Source organism: Schistocerca nitens, chromosome 6 (genome assembly GCF_023898315.1).
Source record: "Schistocerca nitens isolate TAMUIC-IGC-003100 chromosome 6, iqSchNite1.1, whole genome shotgun sequence".
Classification (NCBI taxonomy): domain Eukaryota; kingdom Metazoa; phylum Arthropoda; class Insecta; order Orthoptera; family Acrididae; genus Schistocerca; species Schistocerca nitens.
In genome coordinates, this window is record NC_064619.1 from 505,592,186 (window position 1) to 505,608,660 (window position 16,475).

At 40.3% G+C, this 16,475-nt stretch overlaps 1 pseudogene; it reads left to right on the forward strand.

Annotated features, from left to right (window-relative positions):
• The first annotated feature begins 8,262 nt into the window (after positions 1 to 8,262).
• Positions 8,263 to 8,380, forward strand: LOC126191803 (5S ribosomal RNA; annotated as a pseudogene).
• Positions 8,381 to 16,475: the final 8,095 nt, after the last annotated feature.

The window sequence follows — 16,475 nt, forward strand, 5'->3', positions numbered from 1 at the left end:
CAGGCTTTCGTGGCCGTTGTCGAATGGTTCAATGGCTCTGAGCACTATGGGACTTAACTTCTGAGGTCATCAGTCCCCTAGACTTACAACTACTTAAACGTAAGGACATGACACACATCCATGCCCGAGTCACTATTCGAACCTGCGACCGTAGCAGCAGCGTGGTTTCGGACTGAGGCGCCAAGAACCGTTCGGCCACAGCGGGCAGCGAACGAGTTACAGTATGATACGGAGGTGAAATATGAACTGTGAGGAACTAACATGCCTAAAGCACCATGCATTACTTAAACCTAACTAACCTAAGGACATCACACACATCCATGCCGGAGGCAGGATTCGAACCTGCGACCGTAGCGGTCGCGTGGTTCCAGACTGTAGCGCCTAGAACCGCTCGGCCACACCGGCCAGAGGCCGTTGTCGCTAAAATGTTCTAGCACTAGTGGACACCGAAGCATCCTGAAGAAGATCCCAGCAGAGGGGTCGAAACGTCGATTATTTTAGAAGGAAATATGAAGCGTTCGATCAACCCAGATTATTTTATCTTTAATTACTTTTTGCTTGTTCGTTTCCAGGTACACGTCTGTAGTCCTGGCATACACAGTCCGGTAGCATGCCGCCAGAGGAAATACGCAGCCGATCTTCACTTTTCCATGGATTGCACCATTTTCTTAAGGCCTGCTGGCGGCGTTATACGGTGTCGTGGGACGGAGGGACGGAGGTTTTATTGTTTTCCGGAACTGCAGACATGCACTTGCAAATAAATAAGAATGAAATAAATTACCTTGTCATTTCGAGATGATAATTAAATCTTTATGACAAGATAATGCGCGTTTTAGTGTACTAAAAGTAGATCGATTTCTGATAGTTGTTTGAATGCTTCCCGGAATAACGAATAACCTTGTGCAGTTTCTTGAGGGCTCCCATAAATGAGGTGAAGAGGGTTGAAAAAATCGAAATGCGCAGGTGATAAGAACCAGGCCGACCCACCTCACGCTGAGAGCAAGTTGGAAGATTAGAACTGAGGTGAAAGCAGTGCCTGCGAATGTGGCTGATCAGAGGCAAGGCACTCAGCGGGCCGGCGTAGTGCTCGATGGCGAGTTGGCGCATCAGTGGCGGCGCGGGCAAGTCGGCCGCCCTTTAACTACTTGCTGCGGAGTGGCTGCAGGTTCTCTACGGCTGAATAGCGATGATCCTGAAAGGACGGCGGCCGCGCGGTATCGGGCGCTCCTTTCGCCGGCGCGGGGGCGGCCCTAAGGGCGGAAGTCGGCGGCCGCAGAATGCGCTGCCCCCGGCGCCGGAGCAGTCAGCGGGGCGGCCTCAAAGGGCGCGCTCGAGGCGAGAGCCGCCGCCTCCAGCCTGGCGAAAGTAGGCGCCGGTGAAGCGCCGGCTGCGCGCCAGACGCCAAAGCGGGCACCAGCAGATTACACCTGCTGCACAAAATTAACACGCCGGGCGAAAAATTTGTCACTCTTCGGTAACGGCCTCAAGCAAAGAAGAGAGACCGCGAGTTTCTTTGGGCATGCTTTATCCGGCTGTAGCCACTCATTAATGATCAAGTCACTTAGAGCTACGAAACTGAGATAAAGATGATTGCTGCGTTTTACCCCCTCTTCCAGTAGTCCTCTACAAATTTAAGCGGTTGACAACTGGTCATTAAGTGGGCTCTGTACAACAGAGTGCCCGAGTGTTGCTCAACGGGGAACGTAACCATACAACACTGTGGACACGGCAATTCTCATCTTGGAAATTGCACAACATGCATCATGAAGAAGTACAGGGAAGAGGTCACTGAAAACATCCAACTTCATGTTCTCGGTAATCTGATTAGGTGGACTGAAGTCATGGCACAAAAAACACCCCTATTAGATCATAGAACCATCTCTGGCCTGAAATAGCCCCCCACAAACTGCGGGCGAAGCGTCTCAGTGGACCTCGCTCAAAGGATCAGAACTCGATAAGGTGACCATATTAAAGAAAATGTTCGGATTTTGAAGTTACCTTTAATATGTTGGCTGGAGTTGTATTGGGACTATCGAATTCTAGTCTGCTGCCAGTTGGTTCTTCCGAAATTCAAATTTCGTTCGGATGAAATATTTTTGTTCTACGAAATTTCCTTAATCAGAGTCTACTCAAGAACGTGTGAACATAATCACGATTATAATTATTCAATCATTAATTAACGATTGGGTTTTGTTTGTTAAGTTCTTACCAGAATGCAAAAAGAGATGTTCTAGATTTCATGACATTCTTTTTAACTCCGCCCTTATGTACGTACTATTATCTTCGCGAATTATCCTTAAAATCCTGCTACTAGCAGCAGCTCCGGCTTCTCAAGCATCAGCTGCAAAATGTCGTTTTTTACACTGCGAAAATAGATAATAAAAGTTTACTAAATGCGAAGTAAACACATACGCACATATAATCACTCATTTGGTATTTCTATAACATTTCTAATAAGCTATTAAAAACTGAAAGTATAATTACTAAACATAACAATATGTTTCATATATATTAAAAATTAAAATATAGAATAATTAGATAATTTCATACCCTTAATATTTTTCTAGATAAACTTAATTTTGTTAAATCACATTTTACTGTTACATATTAAATGTACTTCTTTGCGGGAACCATCGCTGAGGAAAGTGACAACATTGTCGTCGGAAGTTGTTGCCCTTTTGGCTCTTGCTGCGGAAACTTACTAATTAGCAGATTTTGTGGAAGAAGAGGAAGTATGAACAGAAGATTAAGAACAAGAAACACAAAACTTTCAATTTTTGTTAGTAATATACATTTTCAGCAGTAATGGAGAGACAGTTTTGCAACAAAGTTCACCATTAAAATTACAAGTGTTCACGAAAAATTCTTTGCTCCATTAATTTTTTCTAGAATCTTTTCTCTATATTTGATCCCATTTTTTGGCCGTATTAGAGCAGATTTTACAATTTTGGCCAGGTTTCCAGGATTTTGGTCTTGGTGCCCTCGACACGTTCCATCATTTGAAAAGAGGGGAAACTGCAGCTTTTCGGGGAAGAATACACGCGGTACTGCCAGCTGCTGCCACGTTTCTATACTATTTGGCTCATCGCGGACGTGCAGACTAATGTGATGCTATGAGCAGTGATCTGCTGCGGGGTACCCGCCGCGAAACTCAATTTTCCGCAACATTCACTGGAAATCTGGTTGTCAGGGACCAGCATTCACTCACGGCAGCAATTCCTGTCGGGTTTCGTAGACTGTCACCGACACGTTGTGACATTCATTTAAGGCCCCTTTTGGCATCTTTCTATGACCACTGTTTCTTCGTCGTTCTACCTAACTGCCAGTGATACGCTATTTTTTGAAGACATGTTGCACAGTCCGCGTCAGTACACCAACCATTCGTGCAAATTCATTCATTGTGTCTGGTCTTGGACATGCCCAAACACGAGAGCTCCTTTGTGCCATTCTGTCGCTTCTTCACTTGGACCATCTTACTTCGCTGATTCCATACAACTGACCGACAGATCCCACCATTTCACTACCGTGACCTACGACAGCGTGGGAGGATCAAATTAGCCCCTGATATCAGTTAAAGACAATCTACAGCGCTCCAAAGCTAACAATGTGCTCTTTTAACAGGATGATTTGAGCCTATTTGAAGCCGTATAAAACGCAGTCCCACAGTAAGCAAATAATAAACAGCAATATCAACTAAAATGCAGTGACCAGATAAAGTGCCGGCCGCGGTGGTCTCGCGGTTCTAGGCGCGCAGTCCGGAACCGTGCGACTGCTACGGTCGCAGGTTCGAATCCTGCCTCGGGCATGGATGTGTGTGATGTCCTTAGGTTAGTTAGGTTTAAGTAGTTCTAAGTTCTAGGGGACTGATGACCACAGCAGTTGAGTCCCATAGTGCTCAGAGCCATTTGAACCATTTTTGAACCAGATAAAGTTCACCAAGTAGTTACAAGGTTGTACACAGCAGAAGACCTAGCTTCTTCGCGGCAGTATGTAACTCTTTGAACTTTAAGACAACCAGTGAAAGGTAAATAAGAGTTGGAAATGACTCAGCTGCAGTGAAGGCCAATACTGAGGTCAAAGTGACCCTTTTGCGTTAGTATATCTGGAACCGTAACATTCATCTCAGGTTAGCGCTGAACTTCTGTGTACCTAGATTCTGACGCCACCTGCACGAGGTAAGTATCCCAACGTCCCAACGAGGTATCCGAATACTTATCATGCAAGGGTGCAATAAAAATAATAGCAAGACAAATCAGGGTAACGAATTACTTCCGGTAACTGCATGAAATAATAACAAGGCAGACATATCTCAAGAGATTTTATGATTCAGAGCCGAGCAGCGAAGGAGGGAACTCTACAGCTGCGTTCTTAGCGGATTCTTCCGATTTCTGATTTGTTACATGTGACTCTTGCGAAAATACTGAAGAGGGTAACTGGTAACGTGATGACGTATTCCGGGTGCTATAGCATCAGTATGGCTCCATCCAGTCGCAGGGCGATGGTTCCGCTGGAGAAGATTATGTATCTGCCGCAATGTAACGTTTCTAATCGATGATCAACTTTGTAACATGGAAGGATTGTTGTTGTAAACTGAACTGGATTCCTGTCCTTCACTTCGTGTGTCTCCGTATTGTAATCCTGAATAAAGTGAACGGTGTGGTTACGCAACCCGTCTAGTGAAATTAATCCTCAAACTATATCTAATACCGTATAACTGTATTTGAATTAACTTTTACCAAAATAATCAAAAATCTGAAATTGTTATCTGAATAAACTATCCTGTGAAATTCTGTACCGTGCAGAGAACAGCGTTACAATGTGACGTCACAGTGCGTGACGTGCAGCGAACACACAAAGCCAACACAAATTAAAAATCGAATTTTATAATAATAGATGTGAAAAATACTTATGTGAAATGACCTGCAAATTTACGTACTCAAAATGACAATATAGAATTTAAAACATGAAACGACACATATGCGAATTTAACTCTGTTCTGTACGAAAGAAAATGTCTGCATAAGAAATGAGATGTGCACTGAACTTTACCTAAATTGAACCTGGTAATAATTTTCATACGTAACGCCTGACTGTGAAGGGTGCTCGGGTAGTCCATGCAGTTGTGCAAAGTCAGTGTGCCAGGACGGCGTAGTTTCGTAACGCATCTTCCAAGTGAGCAGGAGTCTGAGGTTCGAATCCTGGTCTTGGTCCAAATTTTCATCCGTCTCTTCAGTCAGCATATATACATCCTAGTTGTTTGAGACTCGAAGAGGTCTCTGAAACCGTAAAGTTTAGTTTGATTAAATGATTTTGTTGTTTCCTTACTGACGTTAAAGTGACCCTAATAGGCATCGCCCACAGCAACGGACACTCGGTACTACTCGATGTGTGTGAAATCTTATGGGACTTAACTGCTAAGGTCAGTCCGTGACTACAGCGCCCAAGACCGCTCGGCTAATCCTGCGCGGCTGGTACTACTCGAAAGTGGTCAACACTAAAAAGCAGCAAACGAGCTCAAGAAATGAAAGCGTTGAGCAAGTACGATGCAATGACACGCAGCTATCCTAAGCAGATCACTCTTTATTTTTAGTTGCTCTGTTCCGCTCAGTGCAAAGTGACGACTCTATTGCAAAAAAAAAAAAAAAAAAAAAAAAAAAAAAAAAAAAAAAAAAAAAAAACCTATACTGTAAAATTACGATACCTTAACGATTACAATCGTCTTATTAACAAAAATATTACTGCGCCTGCAAATTTGTTACTGAAATGGTAAATGAGTGTTAAAATTATAAACTGTGAATGTAATTTTGCTTACTAACGTTGCGAAAATGGGACCAACCAACCCAATCAAAATCGAAATATACAAAAACATTGCCTCTTCCAAATACGTCATGCAAGCAATGCAGCATCAACATTACCTGAAAACCTTCATATCTCTCAGATCAATCATACTTCCAAAATTCAGCATCCTACCCATCTTTATCTGTGTGCTCAGTTACCAATTTCGAGATCGCTCAGAAATGTGACCAACACCCGACTCTTTCACTCAGTTCTGAAACTCACTGCTAACAGCAGTGGTACTGACAACCAAACATGGCATTGCCTATGCTCATCTGTATGACGTAACATACGGACTATTGAAAAGTTCTATCAGAAAAATATCCACTACAGATATGAAGTATGGCACGTCGATTAAATCAGAGCTTGCGTTAGTTTCGATGAACACGAAAAATAAGCTAAAAACCTTGGAATGTTAGTTCTTGCATGAGTGATACACATACTTTTTGTTGTATAAGACAGTTGTTTGTTGCTCTGCTTTTGAGGACAACAGATTTGTATTTCATTGTGTTGAATTATAAGAAAGCGTTTATAATATCGTATAATGAGGTCGATACAAACAGTTACCGTAATAATGATGTTCATTTGCCGGAAGCAAAGGTCTTATATCAATTGTGAGTCTACCGAAGCTTTTCAGTAGTTCCACAGTTAACTACAGTACACTAACGAAAAGCTATACATCCAACATACTGCGCGAGAGAGCACACTAGTAACCGACTCAAATAAATCTTAACGGGAAGAAATTTTACAACATAATTAGTTCTACTAACGCTTCCTGTTACTTGTGTTTCTAACTGTATGAAAGACATGGATGTTAATCCGGTTACTTTATACCTTTGTTTTACTAACAGTTAAAAACTGATACATGTGGTTCGTAGTTGTGCAACGATTTTTACTGCAGCAGTATTGTCATTTATCTTTTTCACCTCCTGTGTTTTCCTTCTTTCGTTCTTTATGAAACACTCAGCTCTTATCTTATGCCTGTTTAAATATTATTTCAACAGCATACATGGTTGCATTTAATTTCGCAGCAGACAATACTAAACGGTAAACTTAAATGATAATGAGAGAAGGAACTTTTATATTTGACATGGCTTTAACAAATTAGGTTTCGTGTTTCAACTTTGTGAAAGATGCATAAATGTAAGTACCTATGGCTCCAAGCCGAGGTCGTACTGCTGGCTCAGACTACTTGCAAGAAGAACTCGTAAACTTCTGTTACGTGGTGAAGGGTTATAATGACATTTCTAACGCGAAGTAAGTGCAACAATATGAGCGGTCTCGCACTCACGTGCCAAACGGATTAGGAACAGCTACGCTATGAGCATATAGCGTGCGACGGTCATTTAATCCCGTCCGACATGAAGTGCTGCTTACCAGAACACAGCCAACACCCGCCTAACTACAAGCAACGCTCTCACAGAGTCCAAGCTGAATCTGATTAACGAGACTACAAAAACATGTTATCGAGGTAATTTATCTAATTATTTTATAATGGCTTTTGTTATTACAGAAAAAGTGTCGTTTAAGACGATGCTAAACTGAAAGTAGGGTTCTTTTTTTTATGATGAAGTATGATTCCAGAGTCTGCACTCGTACAACCGGGTGGTTAAAATTAAATTATAGATCCTCAGAGGGTTCCAGTGTGGACTGTAATTATCGTATGGCGGCGAAACTTTGTAGATTTTCTAATGCGTTATAGCAGAACTGATTTATGTAGGAAAAAGAAATAGTTCCAATTTTCGCTACCAGATTCACATCACGCTCTATACAGCTTCTGGTCGACGTCTCCGGGACTCATATTGAACAAACTGTGTAAGCAGCGGTTAGTAAAGCCCTTGTCACTTGTTTGACATTCTCTGCCCAAGTCCTGTTTCTAACTCGCTGCACGTGGAAACATTTCTACACGTCTTTCTTGCATTCACATCACCGACTTCCATCTGGTGGCAAAAATCAGAATTAATTTTTTTCCAGCGTAAATCCGTTCCACATTAATGCATTAGAATATATACGAAATATCACTGCAATGCGGTAATTGCAGGTCACACTGAACCTCCGTGAGCAGCTGCTCTTTCATTTTAATCAACCAGTACGTATGTAGGGCTTTCAGAATGTCGGTCTACACACGCTGTCTTACTAGTGACGTTATGACATTAAAGAGTAATCTGTGCACGACAATCCTACACATCACACGGCACTCGTATCATATGCTTTGCTTCAACATTTTAGACGTGAGGTACGGAAGCATCGCCATACGGTACAGATCTTACACCACGCTATTCCCATTTTTTCGGCAAGCTGAAAGAACATTGGGAAAAAAGAGATTTTCTGGTGTGGAAGACACAGTCACACAGAGGTTCTGCAAGACTCTGTGACCACGGAGCGGATTTTTACCGTCGAGAAAATTAACGAGTCTAGTTTCTTTAATGCCAACGGCCATGCCGCAGTGGTAACACCGGTTCCCGTCAGATCACCGAAGTTAAGCGCTGTCGGGCTGGGATAGCACTTGGATGGGTGACCATCCGTTCTGCCGAGCGCTGTTGGCAAGCGGGGTGCACTCGGCCTTTGTGAGGCTTACTGAGGAACTATTTGATTGAGAAGTACCGGCTCCGGTCTCGTAAACTGACATACGGCCGGGAGAGCGGTTTGCTGACAACATGCCCCTCCATATCCGCATCCAGTGACGCATATGGGTTGAGGATGACACGGCGGCCGGTCGGTGTCGTTGGGCCTTCATGGTGTGTTCGGAAGGAATATAGCTGAGTTTTAGTTTCTTTAATGGCTTTCATTTTCAGTTGTCTTTATGACTGCACTCTTCTTTCTGGATTATAAGCTGTATGATATTTCTAATGGATTCCATATGCTGTACTTGACAGTCTCAGTTCTAGTTTTTTATTAAAATAAGAATAAACGTGAACATTAAAGGAGAAAAAGGAAAATGAATTTATTTACTGCTCATATGCAAAGTAATTTATATCATTTTAGTGATTAATTTCCATTATTTGATTCTTGTAAGAAGTTGTTTGAAGTACCGCATCATCACACATTATGCTTAGCGGCTAAGAGGTATGAGTTTTTCTGCGTGCTGGATGGAAAGCATAAAGACAAAATATATCCCACAAGAATTTCAAACACACCTCACAATGTTTATAAATTTACGTTTTTCATTTGAAGACATTCACACTTTACATTCTGTAGAGCGTGCAGTCATCTGTCTATTTCACATACATTCTTATCAGTTAAAGGAAGTAGCCGGCCAGTTACATGGTATAACATGCAGCAGACCCTAAACATGTTAATTACATGCAAATGCGACTGCTAGTGCTCATTAGCTTTCCGTAATGCCCCGCGTAAGAAGGTGTATTATCCCATCAAACTTCCTGGGGACATGCATATTAATTTCACTCGTGCGGACATTTCGACCTGTTGATCACGTTGCGGGGTAGATGACACAGATATTCCGTTTCACTGCTCTGCTTGTTACAGAATATTCTGCACCGCGGAACAAAACTCTCCCTTTTATCCCGGCCGTAGTGCGACGCTACTTATTTTTCCAATGTAATTAGTAATATTTATTACTAATTTTTACAACAAAGTTAGTAACTTTTTGTGCCTTTCATTCTCTACAGCAGTTATCTGAAATACAAATGACATAATAATTAAGAACGGATTTTCACATGTGCGCGTGCACAGCTTCATAATGTATTATTTGTTACTGCATACTAATGGGCGTAAGAGATACTCTGAATTAAGCGTTTGGCACACGAGAGGAAATTAATGCTGGCCGCGTCTAGTTCTTCAGAAGATGGACGATAGGAGAAAGAAAGCAAAAAAGAAAAACCAATGAACCAATTAACAGTTCATACTATTTGTGAATCAATTCAGTTATTATATGAATATTATATAGTCAAAAAACCATAATTCCTTTTGTCATTTTTATTAGTGGAAGGACTCTTAGCTTGGCAAATTACGGGGGTACTACAAACAGATAATTCTTCCCGTTCCTAATATCACCATCTTCGCTATATACACTGTCTCTTACGGGTAGAATGATAACGCAACGTGAATTATCGTGAATTATGACATTTTCCAATTCTTGAAAGCCACCTGAGAACAATGTAGATACCCATTGAACTAAACACTGAATCTTACGCATAAAAAAAATCATCATTTGCCAGGCTGACTCTAAAATATCTCTCTCCTCTTATAGCAGACGTACGTAGATGTGTATGATGCTGGAGATTAATTCGTATTTGATAAGCAGATATTAAATGTCATTCAATAAATTTTTCTGTGCCATAGGTCGAAGCGAGAACGTGAAGAACCAAAAAGTATCTAACAAAGAAATGATGAAACGGCGAAAGATGACATAATAACTACAAAACCGATAAGAAACATTACATCAGAATGACAGCACGCCATAAATATTTGCATCATTCCTACCACAATAACACACAATATTATGTAAAGATTTTTTGTTTAAGAAAATTAGTTTTTACCAAAGCAAGGAAAACTTCTTGCCTTTTTAACTGTCTATAGTTACGAAGTAAAAAACTGAATTACAATCGGTTAAAAAAAGTTCTACGTCCATCTAGAAGGATCTAACCTGTTGGCCCAAACACTTAAAACATTTACTAATATTCGCGCAAGAACTTTATTCTAAGTCAACGATTTGCACATCCATTTTACTAGCTCCCTGTTTCTCTTTCATATAAATAATACTCCTTGCAAATTTTCTGAGTATCACTGAAGTTACATTCGGGAGGGTGTCGGTTCTATTCCATGCCGAGATTTATGTTTCTCGTGGCTTTTCTAAATGACCAGGGGCTAATACTGAGTTGGTTGTTTTGTAAAGCAAAAGGCCCATATCCTTCCCCAGTCCGAAATCGTTTTCCATCACTAATGACCCCAACCTTCATTCCTTACTCCCGGCCTACTAAGACCAAGGATATAGCAGGGAGAACAATTACGATCACAAAACTTGGAAATTGGTAGTATTTTTTTTAAACGAACTAGTTTTATAGAATTCTATGCCCTTCTTTTTTAATGAGATCATTGGTAAGGTAGTGAAATTGATAAATTTTGTCAAAGGAAATCAACGTTCAACTGACAGCTACGCAATTTTATTAATACCTCCTGGTCAGGATTTGATGAACCGCAAACACATTTCAGAGACTACGAAACTTTTGGGTACGAGATACCTGACTAAATCGCAGGGAGGATATTCCTAGCACATGTCTATTGGTTAAGCGAATGAGGGTGTAGGATCGTATGCGGTAAAGCCACAGAAGCAGAAAATTTATGACTTCGCGGTATGCCAATTTTTATATTTGAGAGAAAGGTACAAAATACATTTAAGAGACATATTATGAAAAAAAAATAATTTCTTATTCCAAACTGACATATCCTTTCGCACAACATATGGTGATCTACCTGTGGGTGTTTGAGTCCTCACTAATGACGAGATCCACAACTCCGATCGATAAACTTACGTTGTGGCCGTTGATTGTAAGGATTGCTGGTCCATGGAAAATTATTTTGTATCACGTGATCTTCACTTTATAAATAAGAAACAAAAACTATACGTACTATTTGTTTATTGTTATTCAGCTCAAAAACAATAATGAAAGTGGAAAGCACTGAAATATCAGTTTTTCCACCGTCACACTGGATGAAAACACTCAGGGTCCGGAACCGTGCGACTGCTCGGTCGCAGGTTCGAATCCTGCCTTGGGCATGGATGTGTGTGATGTCCTTAGGTTAGTTAGGTTTAAGTAGTTCTAAGTTCCAGGGGACTGATGACCACAGCTGTTAAGTCCCATAGTGCTCAGAGCCATTTGAACCATTTTTTTTATCCACATCTGTTGCTGGCAATATCGTCACAAGAGTTAAGCTGAGGGCTCTTCTTTTTTTCTTCTGGGTTGTGACGTTATTTGCGTGGCATCAAACAAATCCTATGACAGAATTATGAGGCATACAAACGATATTGCTGTGCCTGTGTTATTCCGAATGACGCTGTTCCTTGGGTCATGCACTCACGTTTAGAGAGACAAAGCACTGCAGCGACTACAGCCGTTATGAAATATAAGAAAAGTACTCGCAGTTGCGAATGGTGACAACAGTCAACTGTGTAATGGAACGACAGCAGTAAAAATTCGTGCCAGACTGGAACCGGAATTTCTCGCTAGTCGCAAACGGTCGGCTTATCAAAATTATTTTTTTTTTTAATCTCACATGTTCGTTTTCGGCCCTTATATTTGCTCGGGGTTGTCGCCCATGACGCTTGTTCAAATTCAGTGTTGATCCATTCACTCAGTTCTTTTTATTATACGTAGAAGGCAGTTTTCTCTCGGATCGAATACGCTGAGCTACCGTGCCGACAACAATTTGGGTATCCGAGCACAAGTCACGGCTAGACCCAAACATATCATGAACCATGTTTCTACAATCTGTATTCGAACGTCCAAGTCGGCCGTAGTGGCCGAGCGGTTCTAGGCGCTTCAGTCTGGAACCGCGCGACAGTTATGGTCGCAGTTTCGAATCCTGCCTCGGGCATGTGAAACGTCCCCTTTTTGAACAATATTGACGACTGTCCTTAACCTGACACACAATATTTATAGCGCAACGCAATCTGACTTTCCACACACAATATTTTGTTAACGCAACGCAATCTGACTTTCAAAATTCTCTACAAGAGAATGGCCCTGACTAACATTAACCTGTACTTTTCAGAAATCACTTACCTCACAAAAATCTTGGTTACTCCCACTACTGCAATACAGCGAGCGCCACTACTGCCAGCTAAATAAAAGATTCAAACTATGGAAGGCACTAACTACTGATAGGGATAGTTAGCAAATGAAAGATATTAATAGAGAACAAACAATGTATTTACCTTGATATCATGACAAATTACAAAACTCCGCCATCTCTCTCCCCACATCCACCACTGCTGGCGGCACACCTCCAACTGCCCAGCGCTACGCGCTGTTCACAGCCAGCTGCCTAACACTACAATGGTTGAGTATTACAACAATGCAAAGCAGCCACAGACTGCACACGGCACAGCCGGTGTTTTTCATACTGAGGTGGCGTTACCAATAAAAAAACCTAAACAGCCTACTTACATAGCCCCCATGCTCCCCACAAAAAATTTTACAAATTTTGTTGGGCAGTGGGCAACACATATTTGTTAAAATTTTTCATAATCGTAATTACAATAACAAAGAAATCAAATGCACACACTTATTGATACAATGTTGGTCAAAAGCTAAAATTTTTTCTCACAGTCCATAAAGACAGTCCTGATCATTCATCACATTGCAGTGTTTTTCTCAAAGTCTGAGCAGTAAAAGAAAATGCACACGTAAGTAGTGGATTTCCATGCAGTCTTGAAGAAGTAGTGTTGCCCTTCCAACGGAAAGACAGTGCTGACTCTTGACATGCTGACAGGTAATGGGCCACAACAGAGCAAACCCACAGCGGAGTCAGTCGAAGTTTTGAAGAGTATTGGTGGGTAGGTCATCACAGAGCAGACCCACTGTAGTCCTGGTAGAGATTATGGTATTGGTGGGCCACCAGAGGTGCAGACCCACTGCAGTCCTTGTAGAAATAATGGAATTGATGGATCATCAAAGATGCAGACCCACTGTTGTCCTTGTAGAGATAATGGTACTGGTGAGTCAGCAAAGACGCAGACCCACTGTAGTCCTTGTAGAGACGGCCAGCAGCCATCTGTTGCGACTGTGCAGGTGCACAATCACCATCGAAGAGTCTTGCCGATAATGTAGCAAGTCCATAACCACCACTTGTGCACTCACAAAGTTTCTGGAATTGTCCTCAGAACCAGCAATGCTGTTATCCAGTCCCTTGCTGAATTATTAACACACGTGCAAACACTAACAGTCCCTACTTCTCACATATTGTCCATATACTATGACCAATAGAAACGTGTGCAGTGAAATGTAACTTACAAGTTACTTAATTTGATGACCTGGTGTCAATTACAATTTTATAACATAAGAACACAATAACAAAGGTACAAAACACATCATTCAAGAACATAACAATACAAATAACAGTTGCGGTAATAGGGGCTTTACAAAAGAATAGAAATAAACATATACATCAGTGTTACAGGAATTATGACATAATTTCATACATAAAAGATCAGAATAACTTTTGAAACATCAACTTCACACCTAAGCATTAACACAGAACAGATAAATGTCTAATCATCTTTACAAAGTAAATAACATATTATTAATGCAAATTATATTTGAGGATCACAGTATTCCTCATCATAGTGAATGTAGCTTAGTATTAGAAGAAGAAAAAATTCTATGAAACTACACAAAGACAGGAAGAAAACAAATACACAAGGGTACACAAACACATAGTGGGATAACACAATGGAAAGGACAGGGTTCGTTTTCAGTGTAACTTTTGGCACTGCAGTCCAACCCAAAACTTCATTCCATAGATCTTTCGTCTTATTTCAACCTTTGCTTCCACCAAAAAAATCCTATCCAAGCATGCTTTCTGTATTTATTTCACATATTTCTTAACTCATTATTTATTTCCAAGAAAATCCTACCTATATCTGTTGTCCCTAAACCCTACTTTTTTTGGTTCATATCCTCTTTCAAAATACCCTTTTTTTTTGGCCAAAGCATTTTCTTTAAGCTTCTCAATGCATTTCTTCCAATCCATCATAGTTAGTTTCTTATATAGTCTACCCCCTCTTAAGCTAACTTAAATCTACTGAGCTCAGATGCTAAACTAAGGGACGAGGCAATGCAGCATCACATAAAACAATTAATATAAACTGCAATGAAAAAAAACGCAGATTTGCGAAGCAAGCAGCATTAAGAAATTAGCAAAGCAATTGTAATATTACAACTAATCTAAGGCACTGTGCAGCAACAATAAAAATAAATCATTAGTAAAACTGGCTTAACAGAATAATACAAAGTCAAATTCAATAACACTATGCCTGGCAAACAGCAGCAACTTATACCTAAACATGACATAGCTCAAGCAGAAAAAATATTACAGTAAAAATGGCCATGTTTAAAACTTACGTCACATATTAACACTAGAGTGATGCATCACAAAAACTTACTCTACGAAAAAAATTACCAAGTAGTTGAAAAGAAAATTATGTATGCAGTTCCTGTTATTAGTCCCTTCTTATTGTTCTTTCCATTCCAAGAGCTCCTTTTTCGAAGAATGTGGGTCATAAAATAATTATTTAATAGATCTGTTGACAGAAAGTGTTCACATTAGCAAATGAATTTTTTTTATATAAAACCCATGCTGCAACACAGCTGGAAACTAGATATCAAATGAAATAAGCAACTATGTACAAAGCAAAGCATAAGAACATCGTTCAATAGCCATGTGGCATTTCATAAGTAGTAAAAAAATATCTCATCTAGAAAGACAGTAGTCATAATCAGGTGTGTAGACAAACTATTTCTTGTCATTTCATTAGGCATTTCAGTAAATATCAGAAAGTACGATATGTTTCCAAGTAATGAGCGTGTCGCATTTGCAATGCTTTCTACAAAGGAACGTCAATAGCGAGGATAATGGCCTCCCCTTTTTTTTTTTTCTTCTCCACCTGCGCCACACACTAATGGCTTTTTCTCAAGGCGGCTGGCACACCTGGCCGCTCACAACGAATTACTTCACGGTCACTTACCTTTCTTAACGAAATATTTACGACAGCAGTTTTCGCTACAGTGACAGTCTCATATAAAAATTTCATAGGTCAAGAATTTGTGTTACAAATCTGTAGAAACAAAATCGTATGAATATAACAGTGTCCGAAAAATTTTCGTAGGCATTGTGGTACATTCACGCATTTACACACATTTCATAACTCTTAAAGTACGATTCTTGGTTTCCAACATCCTTTTTCCCTAACCACTACTCATTATTCCTTACTTTATTACACATATACATATTCGTCGACACGTCTTCAATATTTCATCTTAGAAATCCGTAGCATAATCAAATTCCTCATATACGGTAGCATCATCTTATTGATCATAAACATATCTCAACAGCATAATACACATCGTCGTCGTAAAAATAACATCATAACACCTCAGTCAAATCTCTCAATCGTCGTAGCTTTCTGCAATAATATCAAAACCTAAAAAAAAATTCTCTGCTCATTTCAATGGTGTCGTCTACCTCAAACGTACTTTAAAAATTATGATCCCATACCAAATACATCATTCAAAGCTCTCATAGTACCACAATGGTTCCGAAAAAATATGAACAGTTTACAAAGTACAGACAAAATACAGTTTCATAAGTGTGAAGTTATCCAACTGTGTAATTGCGTAAACATCTGTCACTGATGTAGTAAAAAAAGTTTCTTTCTCTGTTAAATGATCAGATAGCTGTGTAATTTGTGTGTTAGAGAAATATGGTACTGATGTGTAAAGTTGTGTAAGCAAATACCATATTAGCTAGGGCTCCTTGTGCGTGCCAAACACATGGTACACAAAGTAAGTGTGTACCCCCCTGAGGATTTTTTTTTTTTTTTTTAGAGAACAAACAATGTATTTACCTTGATATCATGACAAATTACAAAACTCCGCCATCTCTCTCCCCACATCCACCACT